A 22,161-nucleotide genomic window follows, 5' to 3' on the forward strand; every position below is an offset into this window, starting at 1 on the left:
TAATATAACAGATCTTCTTATGACAATCACTTATAACCTTCTTGTCTTGTTAAGCTTATCTATGCACCTGGCAACCATTGCCACATCGTTCCAGGTGTTTCTGCCTTCCCTGAAACAACCTGTGTTCATACAGCCAGTCTCACCCATGCACTGGTCCCTGGACGTTACGGTCTCCTTCTGCTACCTTAGCTGAGCCCTAGATATGGTTTTGATTATCACAACTGAATTTCTTACTGGCACCCTGTGGAGTACCAGCGAAGCTGTATCAGATCTCGTCCACACATTACACTGGAATGTCAATTGTGGCGAAGTTGAGAAGCTCCTGCATAATGCGTTTGAACCATCCACAGCGTTGTGCCCCTAACAGTTCATCTCCTTTTCTCTCTGAGTATGGGGTGATGCACCACCGTTTGTTTAATCATTCCCAAAGCAAGAGCTAGTGGTCAGGTTCCAATTTGAGGATATTGTGGATTAAGCACGTACAAGCCGTATACTTATGACTACCTAGAAAAGGGATGATAGGGTCAGTGTCATTTGTGTAACTGTATAGGAAACTTCTGAACTATTTACTAAGATGAGCCCATGTGCTTCTTTGCCATCAGAAAATGTGAAAGTGTCTGTTTTTATCTGTACTTGGTATTGTCAGAGTTTCTATGCTTGCTCATATACTGTGCCTGCCGTACATTCTCTCATTAGAGTTTTTTTGGCAGACAACTTTTCTTGTGCCTATTTGTTATCAGTATTGACTGAATGTCAAAATATTCTACCAAATTTTAAAATTAGGTTTGTTCTCTCATTGAACATTTGAATATTATCTAGATTTAAATTGTCAGTTATGAGAACTTGCTAATATTTTTTGTAGGCTATGAGTTATTTCCATTGTCTTACCAGCATCATTGGAAGAACAGAAAGTCTTAATGTTGATGTAGTCCATTCATCATTTTTCTTTTTGTTTTGTGCTCTGGCTTTGTATGTAAAAGCTCGTTACTGAAGCCAAGAACACACAGAATTTCTCCTATTTTAAAAAAAGGAAGTTTATTGTTTCAAGTTTTACTTTAAGGTCTGTGATTACTTTTTTTTCAGCACTGCTTGAAGCACACATCCTTTTTCTATGTTATTTAAAAAATATAGTTACTTATTTTCAAATAGAGAGACAGAAAGACAGACATAGAGAATGGGCACACCAGGGCCTCCAGCCTCTGTAAACAAACTACAGATGTATGAGCCATTTTTTGCATCTGGCTTTAGGTGGGTACTGGAAAATGGAACCCTGGTCATTAGGCTTTGAGGCAAATGCCTTAAGGGCTGACCCATATCTCCAGCCCTGTTTTTTTTTTTTTTTAATGTGTGTGTGTGGTGTGAATTTGTGGTTCTTGTGTTTGAGTGTGAGCACATGTATACCACCGTACACTTGTGGAATTTAGGATGATTTAAGATATTGGTTCTCATTTTCTATGTTGTTTCAAGCCTGTTATCTGGCTATTGGTGTGCTGGGATTCTACATGCTTATACTACTGCCCTTTTCGTGTGTTTTGAGGATCTGAATTCAGGTATTCATGCTTGCATGTCAAGAACTTTATTTACTGAGCCATCTCCACAGCCCATGGCCTTTTCTTTTTTTTTTTTTTTTTTCGGGGTAGGGACTCACTCTAGCCCAGGCAGACATGGAATTCACTATGTATTCTCAGGGTGGCCTCGAACTCACAGCGATCCTCCTACCCCTGCCTTCCGAGTGCTGAGATTAAAGTCGTGTGCCACCACGCCCAGCTTCCATGGCCTTTTCTATGCATGTGGGTACTCAGTTTAAAAAATTTTCCTTCCCTCCCTTCTTCCCTTCCTTTTATTTTCCTTTCTTCTTTTTCTTTCTTTTTGCATTGTGTTTACAAAACGAGTTAAATTAAAGGACCTGACCTAACATCTTGATAGTATTGAGTCCTTCAGTCCATGATGGTGGTATATATGTCTTTCCACTAATTTGCACTTTTCTTTTTTTTCTACATGTAAATCTTGCATATTTTTTGGTACTCATATTGATGCATTTCTATCGTGGTCTTACTATAAAGTATAATTAAAGAAATACACATGGCATGATATTATATCTTAAATCTAGGATGTCTTAGTTCTGAAACCTTTTTGTAATCCATGTCAAGCATGTCGGATGGTATGATTTTGTTAGGGTCAGTTTGCAGTCATTGAATTATCTTCTCACTTTGTATTGTGGATACAGTTGCAGGTTGCAAAAGTATGTAATTGATTACATCTGCTTGGGTGTTGAATGGCAATGCATAACAGCGGGACATAAATCTTGATTCTGTACTAATGCTTCATATGCACACCATCTTGTGTCTGAATGTTGGGGTGGTAGTGTTAGGATTGTATAAATCTTGGCAATGCTCCCATTTAGTCAGACCATTTGTGGTAGGATTTGAGAGAATTGAAAGCTTCCACTTAAGGATCACCTTCCTTTCTACTGGCTTGCCTAAGGATCTAAAGTTGCCCATGTCTTACAAAGGAAGCATAAATCATTGTGCTGTTCTGACCTTAATATTCTCTGGTTTTTCAGGATCTCAGTGTTTGTAGGTTGTGATGGCAGATAACAGCTGGGGGCTTGAGAGATAGGGCAAGATAGGTTCAGGCATAAGTGGGCCCAGGTGGGATGCTGCCATGGTGGGAACCGCATCCAGATGTCATTGCGAGGACACTGGGCACCAAGCTGTGAAAGCAGAATAGGGAGATACAGAAATGGGGATCAAAAGGAGGTACTGCTGACAAAATCTAACCTGGCCACTTGGAATTTATACCTGTGGAAAACAAGGTGTCTGCCTGTCAAACACTTGTGCTGTGTCTTGAATCAGCAGAGATTGGTGATGGCTTAAAACTGACCTATAATGCATGATGGGATCTTTGTTAAAGTATTTGCCTACATTCTTCAAGATACATTTTAGATGCTGTAGGTTTAGTATAGATGAATAATTTCCTTAACAAAGAAACAGCATATAAAATGAGCAGGGTTACAAAATAGGACTGTAATTCATTCTATGGTATTTTAATTTCTTAAGAAAAGCAATACTAAAATAATTATAATTTATATCATTAAAAATTAAAAAGAAAACAATTTGGGTATACATGATTCAACATGGTTAGTTTTACTTAATATTTATTATTCTTTTTTTAATAAAATATTTTTATCTATTTATTTGTTTTTTTGTTTCCTTGCTCTTTCCCTCTATTTTATTTTTTATTTTTTTAATTTTTATTAATATTTTTCATGATTATAAAAAAATATCCCATGGTAATTCCCTCCCCCCCCAACACTTACCCCTTTGAGATTCCATTCTCCATCATATTACCTCCCCATCTCAATCATTGTACTTACATATATACAATATATTTATTTATTTGTAAGTAGAGAGAGATAGAAGAGAAACAGAGAGAAACTCTGTGTATCTGGCATTACGTAGGTACTAGGGAATTGAACCTGGGCTGTTAGGCCTTGCAAGCATGCACCTTAACTGTTGAGCCATCTCTCCAGCTCAGTATTTATTTATTTATTTTTAAAATTTTTTGTTTTATATTTATTTATTTATTTATTTTAAAGTGACAGACAGAGAGAGAGAGAGGAGAGGGAGAGAATGGGCACGCCAGGGCCTCCAGCCACTGCAAATGAACTCCAGATGCATGTGCCCCCTTGTGCATCTGGCTAACGTGGGTCCTGGGGAATGGAGCCTTGAACCAGGCTCCTTAGGCTTCACAGGCAAGCACTTAACCGCTAAGCCATCTCTCCAACCCTCCAGCTCAGTATTTATTATTCTTGACAAGTTGTTAAAACTTGTATACATTTTGATTTTAAAACTTGACATGAAAGCCGAGTGTGGTTGTGCACGCCTTTAATCCCAGTACTAAGGAGGCAGAGGTAGTTGGATTGCTAAGAGTTTGAGGCTAGCCTGAGACTATATAGTGAATTCCAGGTCTGCCTGGGCTAGAGAGAGATCCTACCTTGAAGAACAAAAAAAAAAAAAAAAAAAATACATTTAGGGAAAATACCTGTATTTCTGAGATTTAAAGTGTGTATGTGTGTGTTTTCTAGGACAAAACGGCATCTAAATTTGGCACTATTTTGCCAACTGTTTCAGCTAACATTTCATTATTGTTTTGTTTTGTTGCCCAATTGCAACAAGGTAGCACTCACTGATTTACTTTAATAAACCAATCACAATTCAAGTTTTATTTGTTTGGAAACAAACTCTTGCTTTTCAATTAGAGCTAGTTCTGTTATTTTTTTGTTAGTGAGAAATCTCATGAATTATAAATTATATTTGTATATTTGTCTTCTTTGCAGTGTTCCAGGTATTTGAAAACTCATCATTCTGCTGTTGCTTTATGTCATCTCTGGGAGTTCTGTAGCTTCTAGGTTTCTACCATCTGTCAGTCAGTCAGTCAGTCAGTCTGTGTGTGTGTGTCTTTAGTGAAGGAATTCTTCATACCTGGCTTCAAGTCTGCCTATTTATCTAAGGGTTCATGAAGGTGTCTAGTAAGAAGTTGGGAGCTGGGTCCTTTCACAGTTTCTCTTCTGCATCTCTGAATATCACTTTCTAGTTGAGTCATCTGTCTCCTTTATTATGTGATATGCTGGGCTTGTGGTCCCTGTGCTGTGCTCTGAAGGCACACATTGTTGCCAACCTGGGATTGCTCTAGGATTCATCTTTCTTTGTTTCCATATTCCTGTATTATAATCTGTGATTGGGCCAATTTCTAGATATAGTTGTTTAGTAAATGTTCATTTTGTAGTTTAGTTTTTATAGCTAGCCATAGTTACCCCAATCATGATTGGCAGTTCACTTGTTGGATTTATATTCTCTATACGTGTGTGTGTATATACTTTTTTTATTTGATAATGAAAAAATTAGTTTCTTAAGCTGTGATTGAATACATATATTTCTTTCTGCGTAATGCTGTTTAATGCCTTCTTTCTTCTGTACATATGTACATGATAGGTTTGTTAATGTCATACATGATGGAACTGAGGGAGAAAACAAGAGGAATTTGGTTTTTGGTCTGCAGTGCCGTTGAGCACATTTATTTAATTTTTAAAATTATTTTTTAACTTTGGTTTGTTTTGTTTTTGAGGTAAGGTCTTATTCTAGCTCAGGCTGACCCAAAAGTAGTCCTAGGCTGACCTTTATTCACAGCAGCTCTCCTATGTCTGCCTCCTCAGTGCTGGGATTAAAGATGAGCACCACCAAGCCTGGCCTTTTTTCTTTAAACTTTAAACTTTTTAATTAGAAGTCATAGAAGCCGGGGTCAGCATTTCTTGCAATCTTGAGCTATTGCTCCTTTTCCTTTGCTTCACTTATTTGTCAGATTGCTTGTGAGGATTGCTCTGGTCTACCAGCTATGGAAGATGTACAAAGACATCAGTTCCTATAGAGGATGCATGCTTAGTAGCCATGCTGTTGAGTCTGGGGACTTCTTACTGCTTTGTGCTGGAGTGAGCTACCCTGCTGTATGGGGTTGGCAGTCAGCCTGCAAACAGGCGACCTGTTGGAGCAATAGCTAGAACTTCACCATGCTGGCATGGGCTCCTGGCTAATGGGCAGCTGTGGTACAATGTGCTTTTCCAGTTTTTGTCTTTTCATTCTTCTAAGCTTCCATAGCCTGTCCTCCTTGGTGTCTCATATCTCCCAAGTATGTCTTAACTGTAGACATTAAGTGGATGTCTGTGTCTTGATTCTCTCTACCTCTTCCTACCTCTTCTCTCTGATTAGCCCTGTTCGGTAGCCCAGGCTGGCCCTTTTCCCTCCTTCTTTTGCTTCCTGAGTGCTGTGATTACAGGTGGGGACCACCACACCTGATGTTCCAATTAAAAAAGAAAAATTCCCCTAGCTGGTGTGTGGCTCACACCTTTAATCCTAGCACCTGGGAGACAGCGGTAGGTGGAGGGTCACTGTGAGTTTGAGGCTAGCCTGGGACGAGAATGAGTTCTAGGTCAGCCTTTAGTGTCTATGGCATAGGTGCTTCTCTTTGTCATAACAGTACAATTTTCCTCTTGTTTTTCACGATTTTTTTTTTTTTTTTTTTTTTGCTAAATACGTTCATCTGTTCGCAGCTGACAATTGGTTTCCTACTTGTTGAAAAATAGATCATGAATTTCTAAATCTGGCTGGCTGCCTTGTTTCATGAGTATCTGCAGTAGGAAACTCTCACAGATATGAGTGTCTGTGTTAGTATTACTTCATTTGATGGAAGGAGGTCTTCTGGTTAGGATTTACGGCATTGCCATCTGGTGTTATGTAACACTTGCACTCCTCTATTTCCACTGCCTTGTTTCTGTGGGGAACAGAGAACTTTGTACTGTGATTCCAAGGACTTACAGTAACTATGAAGACTGGTTCAGAAAGTGTTCCTGTGGTTCCTGCAGGCCATGTCTACAAAGCAAAGATATAGATGAATGCAGAGTATTTGTCCATTGGAGTGGTAAAAAGATAAGAGTTACTGAGGGTGAATTACACTTCTAATGACAAGCTTCATTGGCCCTTTACTTTTCTTGTTCTTTTGTTAAACCCTCCTTCCTTTTTAAAACAATTTAAATACAAAATTAGATGATGATGGTGATTATTATTATTTTTAAGGTAGTGTCTCCCTCTCCCACTAGTTCATGCTGATCTGGAATTCACTATGGAGTCTCAGGCTGGACTTGAACTCACAGTGATCCTCTTTCCTCTGCTTCCCAAGTGCTGGGATTAAAGGCATGTGCCATCATGGGAGAGAGAGAGAGGGCGGGAAGGAGAGATGATGGGTGCAGAAACAGTACACACACATGTCACTTTGTGTGTCTGGCTTTATGCAGGCACTGAGGAATCACACTCAGGGTGGGAAGGAGAGATGATGGGTGCAGAAACAGTACACACACGTGTCACTTTGTGTGTCTGGCTTTATGCGGGAACTGAGGAATCACACTCAGCTTCTTAGGCTTTACAGGCAAGTGCCTTAACGTATGAACCAACTTTCCAGCTCCCTTTGGTGACTTTTGAGTCACCCAAGTGGTCACTGCTATTTGAAAACAGAAGTTTCTCTAACCAAAAGTGAGAATAGCATTAATGTATGGGTATAAACTGAAAAAGTGCTTAGAGGGCAGTTTGGTGGACATAGTTTATACATTTCTCCAGACAACAGCAGGCATAACTCCATTTGGGCTCATGACCTCCCCAGCTATAGACTTTAAATTTTTTTAAAAAATATTTATTTATTTATTTATTTGAGAGAGAGAAATTGGCACAGAGAGAGAAAGAATGGGTGCACAGGGCCTCCAGCCACTGCAAACGAACTCCAGATGCATGCACCCCCTTGTGCATCTGGCTTATGTGGGTCCTGGAGAATCTAACCGGGATCCCTTGGCTTTGCAGGCAAACACCTTAACCGCTAAGCCATCTCTCCAGCCCACCAGCTATAGACTTTTGATTAGGGTTTCAGTACCAGGCGTGTATTTCCTCCCATGGGTTGATCTTCTAGTCTAATTAGAGAGCAATTGGTTTTCCCTGTCACAGATATGCCACTCTTGCACCAGTCGGCACATTTGGCCTGGCTGGCCTGGCTCATCTTAAGGCTTGCAGGGTCCACTTTTGTTTAGTACAGGCAATGGCCTCTCTCCCCTCAAAGGCTGTGTGCAGCATAGCTCTTCCCCACTTTCTGACAGCTAGACCACAGGGAGAGGTTTCCAGCTCAGATCCAGTGACCTGCAGCCTATCGCCTTCCTTTTTGGCAATCACACTAGGCATGTTGGATATAATGCTGACTTGGTACTTAAATGCGTGTTTATTGTATTTGGATTATTATTGCTTTATTTAAAGTGTTGATCCTAAAAGGATTATATGTATAGTATGTATCTGTGTTTATGTGTATATATCTGTAGATATACATATATATATATGTGTGTGTGTGTGTGTGTGTATGTGTGTATATATATATATATATATATATATATATATATATATATCTGTACATATGTGTATATATGTGTTTCTTGTCACTTTATCAAAACTAGCAGTGAGGGAGGTATATGAGAAATTCTGATGTGATCATAATATGGAAGCAGGTTTATGATGAATGTTCTCCTGATTGGAAATGATGCAGCTAAACTTCTGCAGGGCCACAAAGTAATTTGAAGGTAAACTGTAGTATTATAAGCATTCTTCACAATTTATTTGTTAGGTTTTTTTTTTGTATCTATGATGAAATTCAGTTCTCATTTCATCATATTAATGCTGCATAACACATCAATGCCAAATCAAGATAGAGTTAGAAAATGTCATATTAAATAGAATAATGACTTACAAAGGTTTTTTTGTAAAAGCATTATAGGGACTGGGGAGATAGATCAGTAGTTAAAGGAGCTTACTTGCAAAGCCTGCCAGCTCGGGTATACATCCCTAATATCCACCTAGGGCCAGAAACAAAAAGTGGCACTCATTTATAAGAGACCCTGGCATACACACACACACACACACACACACACACACACACACACAAACACACAAATACATTTAAGAAAATCTCTATAGATAAGACTTAATACCTTCTTAATTATGCTGGTGCTTTAGAGAAGTTTTGTCTTTCATTTTCTGTGAAGTAGACTATGAGAAGAATATTTATCTTTGGTATGTAGGCTAGTAGTTTTCATAGAAAAATAAAATAAGGGTTAGTTTTAATTAGGTGTATGATATTGCAAAAAGAGCATACTTTTGAAACTAAAATATGAAAGAGTACTTTGGTGAGAAAACAATTTGGATTTAATTACATCCTTCATGTGTTTAATTTTCCAAGTATTGTCTCTGAGCTTAAATTGTGTAAATATTAATAACAAATTAAAATGGCATTTTTTGTAGAATAAAGGGCTATGATTACTTTCATATTTGAAATCATAGAGAAATCATATAATTTATAACAGTATCATATATTTATGCCATAGGATTTTTCTATATGGATCATGTTTAGTGGCCAACTAACACTGAAGAAAAAGCACATCATGAAAAAACTACTTAATTAAAAATTAAACGTTGAATTAAAACCTAAATTATGCAAAACTAATAAGCCACATTTCCAAGACCTACAATTAATACAGTACAATATATTCAGGAAAGATACTAGCATTTTAACATTTCTTATGTTAAATGTTAGATGCTAGAATTACAATTTGCAGTGCATGCTATTTTGGAACATGTATTTTGAAGAGCTCAGCATGTCTGAATCAAGACATAAATCATTGATCTAAGATTTTCAGTGACTATAAAATTTATCATAGATTAAAATACTTCATAATATAAATAGTCACAGAGGAAAAAAAATGCAATTTCTTTTCATCAGTGCCAACATCCTATCAACATCTTTGATTACATTTGCTCATTCTGATGTGCTGGTCACCAGTACAGGGTTGACACAGTCCTACAGCAGTCTATTATTTTGTTCAACATTATTTTCTTTCTTCACAATTGATTTAGGATCACAATAATGATGGTTGGCAAGGTTTCAAACCTAATTAACTTTCTACCTCTGAATATTCAATTAAACTAAGGATTTACAAATAAGCCCAAGTTCCCAGATTGATAAAAGTATAGAGAATTAGCCCCATAAGGATGTGGGGAAATGCTATAGTAAGTATGTTAGAAGTTAATAATCCTAGTCTGCGTACTGACTTTGGTTTTTGATTTGCTAGATTTGAGTCAAATTTCATTAGGCATTTTCCAGCTCTTATGTAGATTTATATGGAGTAATTTTCTTGTTTTCTGTTATTAAAATATATACTCTTCTTTTTTCCCTCTTTTCTCTTTTCCTTTCTTCTGCCTTCCTTCCTCCCTCCCTCTCTCCTTCCCTTCCATGCATGCATGCATGCATGCATGCTTCCTTTCTTCCTTCCTACTTATTTTTATTTTTATTATTTGGTTTTTCATGGTAGGGTCTCGCTCTGGCCCAGGGTGACCTGGAATTCACTATGTAGTCTCAGATTGGTCTTGAACTCATGGCGATCCTCCTACCTCTGCCTCCCAAGTGCTGGGATTAAAGGCATGCGCCACCATGCCCGACCTCCTTTCATTCCTTTTTTAAATTTTTTTACATTTTTTGTTCATTTTTATTTATTTAAGAGTGACAAAAGAGGGGGGGAGGCAGATAGAGAGATAAAGAGGCGGGGAGGGGGGAGGGAGAGAGGGACGGAGGGAGGGAGGGAGAGGGAGAGAGAAAGAGTGGGTAGAGAGAGAGAATAGGTGTGCCAGGGCCTCCAGCCACTGCAAACAAACTGCATACTTGTGCAACCCCTTATGCTAACATGGGTCCTGGGGAATTGAGCCTTGAACTGGGGTTTTTAGTCTTCACAGGCAAGCACTTAACTGTTAAGCCATCTCTCCAGCCCTTCCTTCCTTTTTTTGTGTGAGAGAGTGAGAGGGAGGGAGAGAGGGAGAGCATTGGTGCACTAGGGCCTCCATCCAGTGTAATCAAACTCCAGATGCGTGTGCCACCTAATGTGCATATGTGATCTTGCACACTGTGTCACCTTGCATCTGGCTTATATGGGACGTGGAGAGTCATGCTTGGGTCCTTTGTCTTCACAGGCAAGCGCCTTAACTGCTTAGCCATCTCTCCAGCCCTCTTTCCATGTTGTGTGCACGAGCATGGTAGTACTGCTACAAATGGACTACAAATAGATCTGTCACTTTAAAAAAGTTATTTGTCAAAGGTTAAGCACTATATCATCTGGCCCTGCTCCTCTTTCCCTGTAGACTTTCTTCATTGGGGTTGATGATATTCATTATGGTGTCATGAAGGCCTCAGTCATTCTCTGTGGGGGGACTGTGCCTCAGATAGTCCTAACTAGTCTGTGCCTCTTTTCCAGTGGTCCCTCAGCCACAGCAGGCCCATTAACAGTCTGATTTAGTGTTGAGCTCTTTGTGGCCTCTGGGTTTCTATGTTGATGAGTTTTGATTAGCCTCGTTGCCTGTCACCATCTCCCTGAAGCTGGTTGTTGAGGCAGTAGTGAGAGCAATATTCATGTTGCTGCTTCTCCTGCAGAGTCTCCTGGACACCGGATAATAATTTTGAATGTGGCACATCTTGTGGTGGCTGTCTTACTTTGTTGGTGGGTTTTGGTTCTCCTCTGTAATCAAGAGTGAGCGCAACTTGGATTAAAGGATATATATGTAGTTAGTTGAGAGATTTTTATTTTTATTTTATTTATTTATTTTTTTTGTGAGTATCCTCACTCTTGTTTTCCAAAGAGCAGCGAGGGCTTTTCTCTGAGTTTCCTCTCCATGGGATACCAACTTGGTTCCCAGCACTAGGTATGAGTTCTCCCCACATGGGTCTCATATCTAACCATAGAACTATAGAGCAGTTGCTAGTTGCACAGGTGTGTGTATTTCTGGCTTGGTTGTTTGGTTTCATAACTTGATTATTCATGCTGTTGAGACCATTGTCTCTGGCAGTTCCCGTAACTCTTTACAGTGCCATGAGATCAAGCCAGCAGGGAATTGACTCCACTCTCTATTCCACTGGGGTGTTCCCATTTTCTAGTACCACAGCCTGTGGTGTCCTCAGCAATGAGGTCTTACCTTTTTCTTTTGAGGCAAGACCAATAAACTGCCCCCCCCCCCTTAAATGTGAGAGTAAGAGAGAGAAATTGGTGCTCCAGGGCCTCCAGCCACTTCAATGGAACTCCAGACTTGTGTGTCATCTTGATTGCATGGATCACCTTGTGTGTCTGGTTCATGTGAGACCTGGAGAGTCGAACATGTGTCCTTAGGCTTTGCAGGCAGGCGCCTTAACTGCTAAGCCACCTCTCTAGTCCAAGATCTTGCCTCTGTAGTTCAGGCAGGTAACCAAGTGTTTTGGCAATGGCCTGAATTATTCTGGGGACCTCATGGATCCTTATGACTAACAGCTCTCAGCTCATAGTTGTGAGTAAACTTTGGGCTGAGACTTACTAGCCAGAGCCCTTTATGTGCCACGTTTTTGTGGCTATCTTTACTTGGATAGTGGGAAATTGAAAGCCAGGGTGGGGGTTGTCGGCGGGCAGCATGATGCTTTGCAAGCAAGCACCTTTAATCTCTGGGCCATCTTCCCAGACCCTCTGTGGAGTTTTTAAAAAGTATAGTAAATCAGACTGGAGAGATGGCTTAGCAGTTAAGGTGGCTGCCTGCGAAGCTGAAGTCCTCAGGTTTGATTCCCTAGGACCCATGTAAGGCAGATGCACATGGTGATGCATGTGTCTTCATTTGCAGTGGCTGGAGGCCCTGGCACACACACATTATCTGTCATCCATCCATCCATCCATCCATCTATCAAATAAATATATAAACATTTTTAAAAGTATAGTAAAATGCATATTTTCAGTAATGGATCCAATAGTCCAACAGTGTTTTTAACATTTTTATTGAAACATATTTTATTGAAAGGTTAATGGTAATTTGCGAGAGTTGATTCTTTTGAGACAAAATTCTGTGCACATTCCTCTTAAATGAAAGTTACCACATAAAGTATGTTTGTAGTGTTGAAATGATCATCGCTCCTGACATTTGCGGTACTACTAATGCTGTTTCCGTAGCATGAATATGGTGACTTTTCTTAAAAACCATCAGCTAGACCAAACCTATAAACTCACGTGTATTTTATAATTATTTCTTTCCTAAGGACATATTGTTGAGTAGGAAATATATATATTTTTTGTCTTCAGAGGGTTAGTAAATTTAACATGCGACCATTTTTAAAAATCTTCAACTTATTGCTAGGACTTTTGAAACTAAACTTTGAATAACTTATATTAGTCACCTGGGTTCACAACCTTATCCTTTTTTAGGAGAAATGATCTAAGTAAAAAAATAACTAATTAGTGTACCATGAGTGATTTCTATACGGCCACACAGTTGGCATTTTCTTTAGGTCAAGACTGTCTGTTGCTTTCGCACATGGTAGAAAACTGCTGAACTCTCACTTTTGTCTTTAGGTGTCAAAAGTGTGATGTCACCGGATGGAAACATCAGCACTTTCTGCTTTCCTCCAGTAAGGGCAAATTGAGCTGATCTTCTTTAGTCTTCTTCCCCATTTTCCTATATTAAACTCCATCTCCTTTCTCCCTCAAGATCCAAACTGTTTCTTCCTTGTGGGTCTTTCTTTCTACTTGTTTCTTTCCAGGTTGGTTGCCTACTTCTGTGAAGACAGAGAAAACTCATCCCAGGACATTGTTAGCTTGCAGAATAGAGATACCTTTTTGGGAGAGGAGATGAATTGGCACCAAATGTGCTTCTGCCTAAGGGTATTGGCTCAGTCATTTTCAAGGCCAAGTTGCTAGTTTGCTTCTGGAACTTGTTCTGTTTTCCATTAAGATTCACCTGTCAAAGATAAAAGTGTCCTCATTATTACTGTCAGGGTGGCTGCATGTAGGAGGAGCTGTGTTCTGGCTTGTGTGCCTTAGAGTTCCCATCCTAAATCCTTAACCTCCAATGTGACTGTATTTTGAGATAGGGCCTTTGAAGAGGCATGAAAATCAACTCTCATGTTACATGAAGGAAGAATTGTCTTGGTTTCCAGAACAGGTTTCAGCCCAGTGTGGTGAAGAAATTGGGCAGGGCCTGGCAGAGCAGCTTCTAAGAACCTGGAGTGCTGCACTCATCCAGTATTGACCACTGCTCTGCCCTTTTGCCTCTCTGTCATGGTCCCCCCATCCAAGGTGGGGCTCCTTACTCATTCCTCTTTGAGAGGACATGTTCCCTCAGTTAACCCAGAGGTGTGCCTTACTAATCTGGGCACTTCTCAATCCAGTCAAGTTGGCAATCAAAATTACCCATCTTAGGAGGTCACTGATATCAAATTAGCTCTTTATAGGTGACACCCTTGTACAATGAAGACACCAGAACATTCTTCCTCCCTCTGCACCTGGTTTTGTTCTCATAAGGCAGACAGGTGGCTGTCAGGATGGTTGGGTTCGGGTGAGGGCTGTGTTGGGGCTTCTAGATGGCACCTTGGTCTTAGTATTCCAGAACTGTCAGAAAATTAACTTTTCCCTAAACCATATAGATATACTGTGGCATTTTTTTATGGCAGCCAGAACAGAATAAGGTAGTCAGTTGCCACAAGTTCTTTGCTATCCAAACCAGCTTGTCTCTGAATTAGTTTCTTGGCCCACTCATAGCTTAGGAGAATTCATCATGGCAGATAGTAAGAGAAGCCGTGGCAGTAGCCAGTCATGTGGTGCTACTTACGTTTTCCTGCACATATGTACATAGTATTTTCTAATTACAAGTATAGCTGTGGGCTTAAGTGTTGTGATTTATGAGATATTTGTGTATCTTAGACACATGTACCAGTCAAGTGTAGTGTAACAGTGAATTTTCATCATATGAACATGTCACATCATAAGAACTTGACCCAAGAAGCGAGATGGCACGGGACTTACCTTTTGCTGTTCTTATCACCACTAAGGGGTCTGTCTCCTTAAGCATGGGAGATAACTTTCACAGTCAACATCCCATTCAGCACTTTTGACATAGACTCCTATGCCATGGCTTTTGATTTGAATTTAGCATTAGGCTAGTCCCTGGTTTCTATGTCTTTTTAACTTTTGGCTTTTTATTAGTTTTTCTTTCTGTTTTTGGCCTTTCAGTAGCCTCCTCCTACTTTTCTTCCATTGCCATGGAATTGTACATTGCTTTATGAATTATTTTATGAATTTTGGGAAGTGGGCTCATTAAGATGCTATATAAATAAAAAGGTCTACATCAGCTTTATTTTGTAAATTTTGAAATTCAGACTTAAAAGTGGAGTTGTGGTTTAATTCACTTATGTTTAGCTTGGTATGCACATAGTCCTCTGTGGGATGCCATTTCAGCTACCATTATTACAGTGTGAATATCTGTAAGGAAGTATGCCTGTGAATATTGCATTTGTGAGTGCTCTCTAATGAGGTATTAGATTTGGGGTGGTTGTATATTTTGGAGGAACTGCTGATTAAATGCAATGTGCATACTATACTAAGGCATTGCTTTTGCAAGTGGCACCCATGTGCTGATTGGAGACTAGCTCAGTGTCAAAAAAGAATCTTAACTCTTGGCTTAGATGTGAAATGTAAAGGACACTCATGATTTATTTGTGCCTCCATCATTTTTTCTTATTAAATACACCTCTGGCATTTACAACAGAAGTTATCCAAATATGTACTTTAATAGGCAAGTAGTCTATTTTTAATGCAACAATTTAGGAATGTTGAAATGTAGAAAGTGAGATAAACATGAATTACTATCAGCAATATGTATGGTTTTATTTCCAATGCCTGCAAATGAGTTAATAAATGGTTTGTTAGAGAAGCATATTAACACAGATATTTCTTTATATATTTCATATAAATAATTATGTACATGCATATGTACTTACATAGATTTTTACATCAGTTCGTCACTGGGTGTTTGCTAGATTGAAACTGCTGATCTGGCTATTGTTTGTCTTTTATGTGATGATGAATCTTGAAATCTATGGAAAGCATGTGGGAAGAGGAGATAATAGAACTTGGAAGGGAAGGTAGAGAATGAAGAGCTGGAATCTACAAGAATTTGCTGAAGTCTGTCAGGGAGAAACTTCCCTATGTTCTTTCTGCTGCCTCAGACCTTGAAGGTGTCCTGTCGAAGGTGGTGTCATTGCTTAAGAAGCTTATCCTACACATGTCCGACAGGCAGATCTTCTGAGGGAAGGGGAGCCCTCCCCAGTGAGTTATCAGAGCTGATGCATCCGGAGAGCTCCATGAGGCTGCTGCTTCATGTCCCCTCTGCATTTTCTATGCATGCTTCCTCCTAGCCCTCTGGAAAGAGCTCACAAGAAGAATCACATTGCACCAAAGGTGACACATTCCAAGGCAATCACAAAGAGGCTTGCTTATTTATTTATTTATTTATTTATTTATTTATTTATTTATTTATTTATTTATTTATTTTGTGGGCTAAAAGCATTGACTTTTTGTTTAACCAAATGTGATATTTTTACTAACAAAACTATCAATGAGTCATACTATCATGATGTATCCTGTTGTTAAGGGATACGGTAACAAATATTCCCATTTGCCTACAAGTACACATTTATGTTGATTAATCTGCAAACATTCTTACTTTGGGAAGCAGCTCACATGAAAGGCTGTGCTTAGTCAGTGCTGGCAGGAGCCTGGACTTGTGCAGAGCTGCCTGCAGGCTTCCTAAGGAAGATGTGTGCACTACCTAGTCCGATTTGGTTGGATGGGACGCTGGGATGGTCAGTCTTGGTTGTTAGTTTGACAAGATTTAGAACAAATCTCTAGGCATGTCTGTGAGGAATTTTCTAGATGTGTTAATTGAGATGGGACTACCCACCTGAAATAGGGGCACTATTCTATATGCTGGGGGTTTTGGGCTGTGTATAAAGGAGAAAGCTACCTGGATACCAGCATTCATCCCTCTGTGCCTCCTGAGTATGGATTCAGTATGCCCATGTGCCTTGCACTCCCACGGCCATGCCATCCTCACCATGAGGCCTTTGTCATGATTGTGTTGCAGCAGGAGCACGTGTGAATACAGATGCCCTCTGGGATGTCCTGAGAGTGCTGAGTGACGCCAGAGCCTGTGCATCCACTCTTTCCTCTTTAAATTTATTATAGGCTGTAGCAGGTAATAGTCATGATCAAAGCGTTTTGTTCATAGCCTTGTAAGTTTACACAGGTAGAATAAAAAAATCCCATCTTTTGAAATTTTGAATGTAGTCTTCCCTATTTTTAATATGGTTTATTTTACCAAAAGTATATCTTTTGGTATGGCAAAACTTAGAATTGACTTATGTTGGTAATGTTGTACTTCTCTTATTTATTAGTGACTTACTAAGTAGGGATAGATTTAAAAATGAATAACTAGTATGTTGTAAATAGAGAGAGAACAAATATTGGACATTTTTGACAATATGAAAATTAAAAGAAATGGGTTAAATAAGGTCGATGTGAGATGTGAACTTTTCTTTTGCAGGTGAGAACAATCTGCATGTGAAGTACCAAGCTCTGGTTACTATTTATAGATCAAAGAGCGTGGTATATCATGTTTCCAGAACTCTATTTGCGCTGAATTGTATATGAGCCACTGTCCTTGTCAGCTACTAAAGATCACTTTCTTGTTTCTCTTTTTCAACCAAATATTAGGCACAATGTAGAACCAAAGTTCCTGTCTTTTTCATCCTCCTTCAGAACATTAGTGCACATGTTATTTGGTGCCATGTAGTCAGCCATTTTCATGGAAGCTTCAGTTATTCCAGTGTGGTGTGCCAGGGCCTCAGCCACTGCAGTCACTCCAGATGCTTGCATCATTTAGTGGGCATGTGCAACCTTGCACTTGCCTCACCTTTGTGTGTCTGGCTTATGTGGGATCTGGAGTTCAACATGGGTCCTTCGGCTTTGCAGGCAAATGCCTTAACTGCTAATCCATCTTTAGCCCCAACATTTTTTTTTTTTTTTTTTTTCCGAGGTAGGGTCTCATTCTAGTTCAGGTTGACCTGGAATTCACTCTGTAGTCTCAGGGTGGCCTTGATCTCACAGCGATCCTCCTACCTCTGCCTCACGAGTGTTGGCATTAAAGGCATGCATCACCATGCCTGGCTTAGCCCCAACATTTTTAAAATAAATTATGTCAGAGTGGAAATTCTACAGAAATTATTTGTCAGAATTTTCCTTTTTATGGTATAGGTTTTATTATTTAATTATATTTTATTTTCTGTTTTGTTGAGCTAGGGTCTCATTATAGCTAAGGCTGAGCTGGAAGTCACTATGTAGTCTTTGGGTAGCCTTGGAACTCACGATTGTCCTACGTCAGCCTTTGGAGTGCTAAGATTAAAGGTGTATGCCACCATAGCTGGCCTAGGATTGATTTTTAGACTTTGAAAGGTTCATTACAATCTTCACCTTATGTGTTCCTAGGCTAGTACATTTACTTTATTTATTTCAGTATTTATGTGCCTCTGTGTGTACTCAGGTGTGTGAATTCAGGTACATGTATGCCCAGGCAGTCTTGTGGAGGCCAGAGGACAATTTTCAACCTTCCCTTTCCATCTTATTTGTGATAGGGTCTCTTGTTGTTTATGGCCCTTTTTATGTGGCTTCAAGGAAATTGTCCTGTTTCTGCCTCCTTTCTTGTTGGTGCACTGGGGCTTCAAAATTCCTCCTGTTTACATGGGTCTAGGGATTTGAACTCAGGTACCCAGTTGTGTGGCAAACACTTATCCATCCAACCATCTTCCTAATACCCTAGATTTGCTACGTTGTTGTTGCCTTCAATTTCATCTTCGTTCTGGAAACATCATAGAAATTGCCTTTACTTACATATTTATTTATTTATTTTTATTTTTTGGGGTTTTGAGGTAGAGTCTCACTCTGGCCCAGGCTGACCTGGAATTCCCTATGCAGTCTCTGGGTGGCCTTGAACTCATGGCGATCCTCCTGTCTCTGCCTCCTGAGTGCTGGGATTAAAGGCGTGTGCCACCACGCCTGGCGCCTGTACTTTTTAAATTATTTTTCTTCAACAAATGTGTTCCTTGTATGTATATGCATCTTTAATATAGTCTTAGACCTACGTATAGTCACTAGTGATTAACTTCAGTCTTGGTATTGATCTTTATGCCTGGAATGTCTGTTGTACAGTTGTGTCTCCTACAATGACTACTGATCTCCCACTTATGAAGCAGTCAGTAGATGTTGAGTGAATTTTAATGATGTGAATTGTAATAGCATGTTTAAATGAATATTCAAAAACAGTATAACTTGATATCTATTAGGAAAACCTTTTAGTAGGAACAAATGATAAATTTAGCATTAATTTTTATTAGCAAAAACCTCAGCTTGGATTTTAGCAATTTTTTGTACATTCTTATATTTTTGTGCATGGTATTTAAAAGTAGCTACTCTTTTGATGTCTCAGTGGGGAAGAACACTGCTTGTGCCAGTGTGAGGTGCTTAGTTTGATCCCCAGCACCTATATATAAAACCAAGCTTGGCCATGCATGCCTGTAACACCAGTGGTGTGGATACCAGAGACAGGAGGATCACTAGGGCTTCCTTGCCAACCAATAGAACTGAAAAAAGATGAGATCCAGGATCAGTGTGAGACCCAGTCTCAGGGACATAGGTAGAAAGTGATGGAGGTCATCTGACAGTCTCTTGTAGACTCTGCACATGTGTGTACAGGACATGTACATCTGGACAAATATTTTCATACACCACATATTACACATATGACACACACACACACACACACACACACACACACACACACACACAGAGTACCAATTAGGATTTCATTGTAGTGAAAGAAATAACAGACAAAACAGATGAGTGTACCAAGTTATGTTCTATCTATCTTACTTTTTTTTTTTTTTTTTTTGGTTTTTTGAGGTAAGGTGTCTTTCTAGCCCAAGCTGACCTGAAATTCACTATGTCATCTCAGGGTGGCCTCGGACTCATGGTGATCCTCCTACGTCTGCCTCTCAAGTGTTGGGATTAAAGGCATGCACCACACCTGGCATATATCTTACGTATTTTTAAAAACATTTTAATGTTCTTATCTTAATATTTGCAGTGTATAAACATTTAATGTCTCATACTCTGCATTATGTGTGTAGTTGTTAGAATGTGTCACACTTAGGCATATGTGGCTTATACCATAATTTTTGGTAATTTCTTAAGTCACTGTATGTTGTGGTTGATGTTGGTTTTTTTTGATGTTTTTCCATATCCTTGTTATGAGACCTATTTATGAGTTAACTCTGACTTTGGATTATGGTCACTGTAATGCTTTTAAGTAACAGAAGCATGTTGCTTCAGGTATATTCCTAGGACAAATCAAAGAAAAAAAATGACAGATTTGTGGCCAATTGTCTTTCTGCCTGTTGACCTTTTTCTTTTGGGGATTCTTTATTAGCTTTGAAAGGGAGAGCTGGTTGCAGCCCTTTCCGGGGGAGTCTGCCTGGTGTGATGGCAGGTTCCCATCAGGCCCAGGAGTGTCCTCTCATCCTTCTAGGTGTTTCTGCCAGCTTGCTGTATGGCTGCCACAACAGTAAGCCTGTGCATGGCTTGATTGGTAAGGATTTACATGTGTGCTAATTAGAGTGGAATAAATGATTGGCTGTTTGCTGCATTGCCATAAAGGGTGCCCAGATGTACACACTACATGAACATAATGTGCCCGGGCACAGCGCATCAGAGTTCGTCAGCTGGATTGCCTCAGCAAGCTTAGGGCCTGTCGCAGAGAATTTGCTGATAATCGTCCCCTATGATTTAATGTCTTACTGGGTGAAAGAGAAAGACTTCAAAATAATGTCTTGGCAACAGAATTTTTGATCCTTTAGGAAAATAACAAAATATGCTTGAACTTAACTGAGAGTAATATAATGAGTAGATGACTTTAAGCTATGTATATTCAAATAATGATTTCCTATATTTTGAAATTTCCAGTAAAACAAACAGAATATCAAGTAAATTGGCATAATTGAATAATTTTAATCTTCAGAAATTGCATAAACATAAGTCTGTTAGGTAGAATTAAGCCATGTTAAAACTACCCACGCGTATAGAGCTGGTGAAAGATGCAATGTGGAACAGTTCACTAAAACTTCAAAGACATGCTTTTCTAGAATGTAAACTTTACTGTTCATATATTTAAAAATCCAAAAATTACATTTAAAAATGTGAAACTAAGACCAAAATTTGCATTTATGCCCAAAGTCTATAATCTCTGATTACTCTGACAAGTAATTTTGTAGTTACATGTTCATAATATTGATACTGTATTAATGTCCAATGATTAAATGGTTAAGCTGCCACATTAGAGTTATGAGCAGGAGCATTTATCCAGCACAGCTAGGCAGGAACAAAGCCTACCAGTTTACAGAGGGCGTTCTTCAATCTCCCTGCTCCTCTGCGATGAGTCTGATAGCATTGATTCCTAGCCTTGATGCCATGCTGCTCTTGAATGACCCAATACAGTTCAGTGATAAGGTTAAGTTAATTACCGCATCTGTGCCAGGCAGCTTTCACTTGGTTACTGCCGAGAAAGATTCTGATGCCTTTTGCTTTAATTAAGCAAAAGGGAATGTACAGATATAATTGGTTTTTGAAATAATCCTGTCACTGTCGAAGAGCGTGGTGTTTCCTCCAACTTTGTTATATATAGTTCCAGAAGTAAAAATGTGGGCACTGAATGATGTTTTTGTACTACGTTGTATACTGAAACGTAGCCATAGGTAGATGATAATGTGAATTTACAAGTTACATTTTTTTGGAGAATCATGACCTGAAAAAGTGGTCATTTTGTAACTTTCTTCTCCTCCTCCTCCTCTTCCTCATTCTTCTTTTTTTTTTTTTAAATTTTTATTTATTTATTTATTTGAGAGCGACAGACGCAGAGAGAAAGACAGATAGAGGGAGAGAGAGAGAATGGGCGCGCCAGGGCTTCCAGCCTCTGCAAACGAACTCCAGACGTGTGTGCCCCCTTGTGCATCTGGCTAACGTGGGACCTGGGGAACCGAGCCTCGAACCGGGGTCCTTAGGCTTCACAGGCAAGCGCTTAACTGCTAAGCCATCTCTCCAGCCTTTTTTTTTTTTTTGGAGATAGGGTCTCACTCTAGCCCAGGCTAACCTGGAATTCATTATGTATACTCAGGCTGGCCTCAAACTCATGGTGATCCTACTACCTCTGCACCCCTAGTGCTGGGATTAAAGGCGTGTGCCACCATGCCTTGCTTGTAACTGCTTTTTAATTGTTTCATGTGTTTATATAAATTTACTAATGATGTTTAATATATTTTTCTTTTGTGTTAATGATATGTATATGTATGTGTGTGTATGTATATGTGTGTGTATATATATGTATATACATATATATACATACACACACACACACACCTGAGCTATCTTCCCAGCCTCAAGGTGTTAATTGTTTATAGGAATATTTGTTTTGAGCTTAATAGGTTCATTAAAAATTCTGATTAATTCAGATTTCTCTTACTGTTTGAATAGAAGTATTTACAAGTGCATGTACTTTCTACTTTGTATGTTTATGTGTGTCTAGTGCATGAATGTGTGTATGTGTGTGTTCATATGTATGTGTGTGCATGCACAGTCAACATTTG

At 39.2% G+C, this 22,161-nt stretch overlaps 1 protein-coding gene across 1 annotated transcript in view; it reads left to right on the forward strand.

The window, feature by feature from the left end:
- Positions 1-22,161, forward strand: part of Znf407 (zinc finger protein 407) — a 416,446-nt gene that overhangs the window by 87,768 nt on the left and 306,517 nt on the right. The gene's annotated exons all lie outside the window — the stretch shown is intronic.

This window comes from Jaculus jaculus, chromosome 15 (assembly GCF_020740685.1).
Source record: "Jaculus jaculus isolate mJacJac1 chromosome 15, mJacJac1.mat.Y.cur, whole genome shotgun sequence".
NCBI classification, from domain to species: domain Eukaryota; kingdom Metazoa; phylum Chordata; class Mammalia; order Rodentia; family Dipodidae; genus Jaculus; species Jaculus jaculus.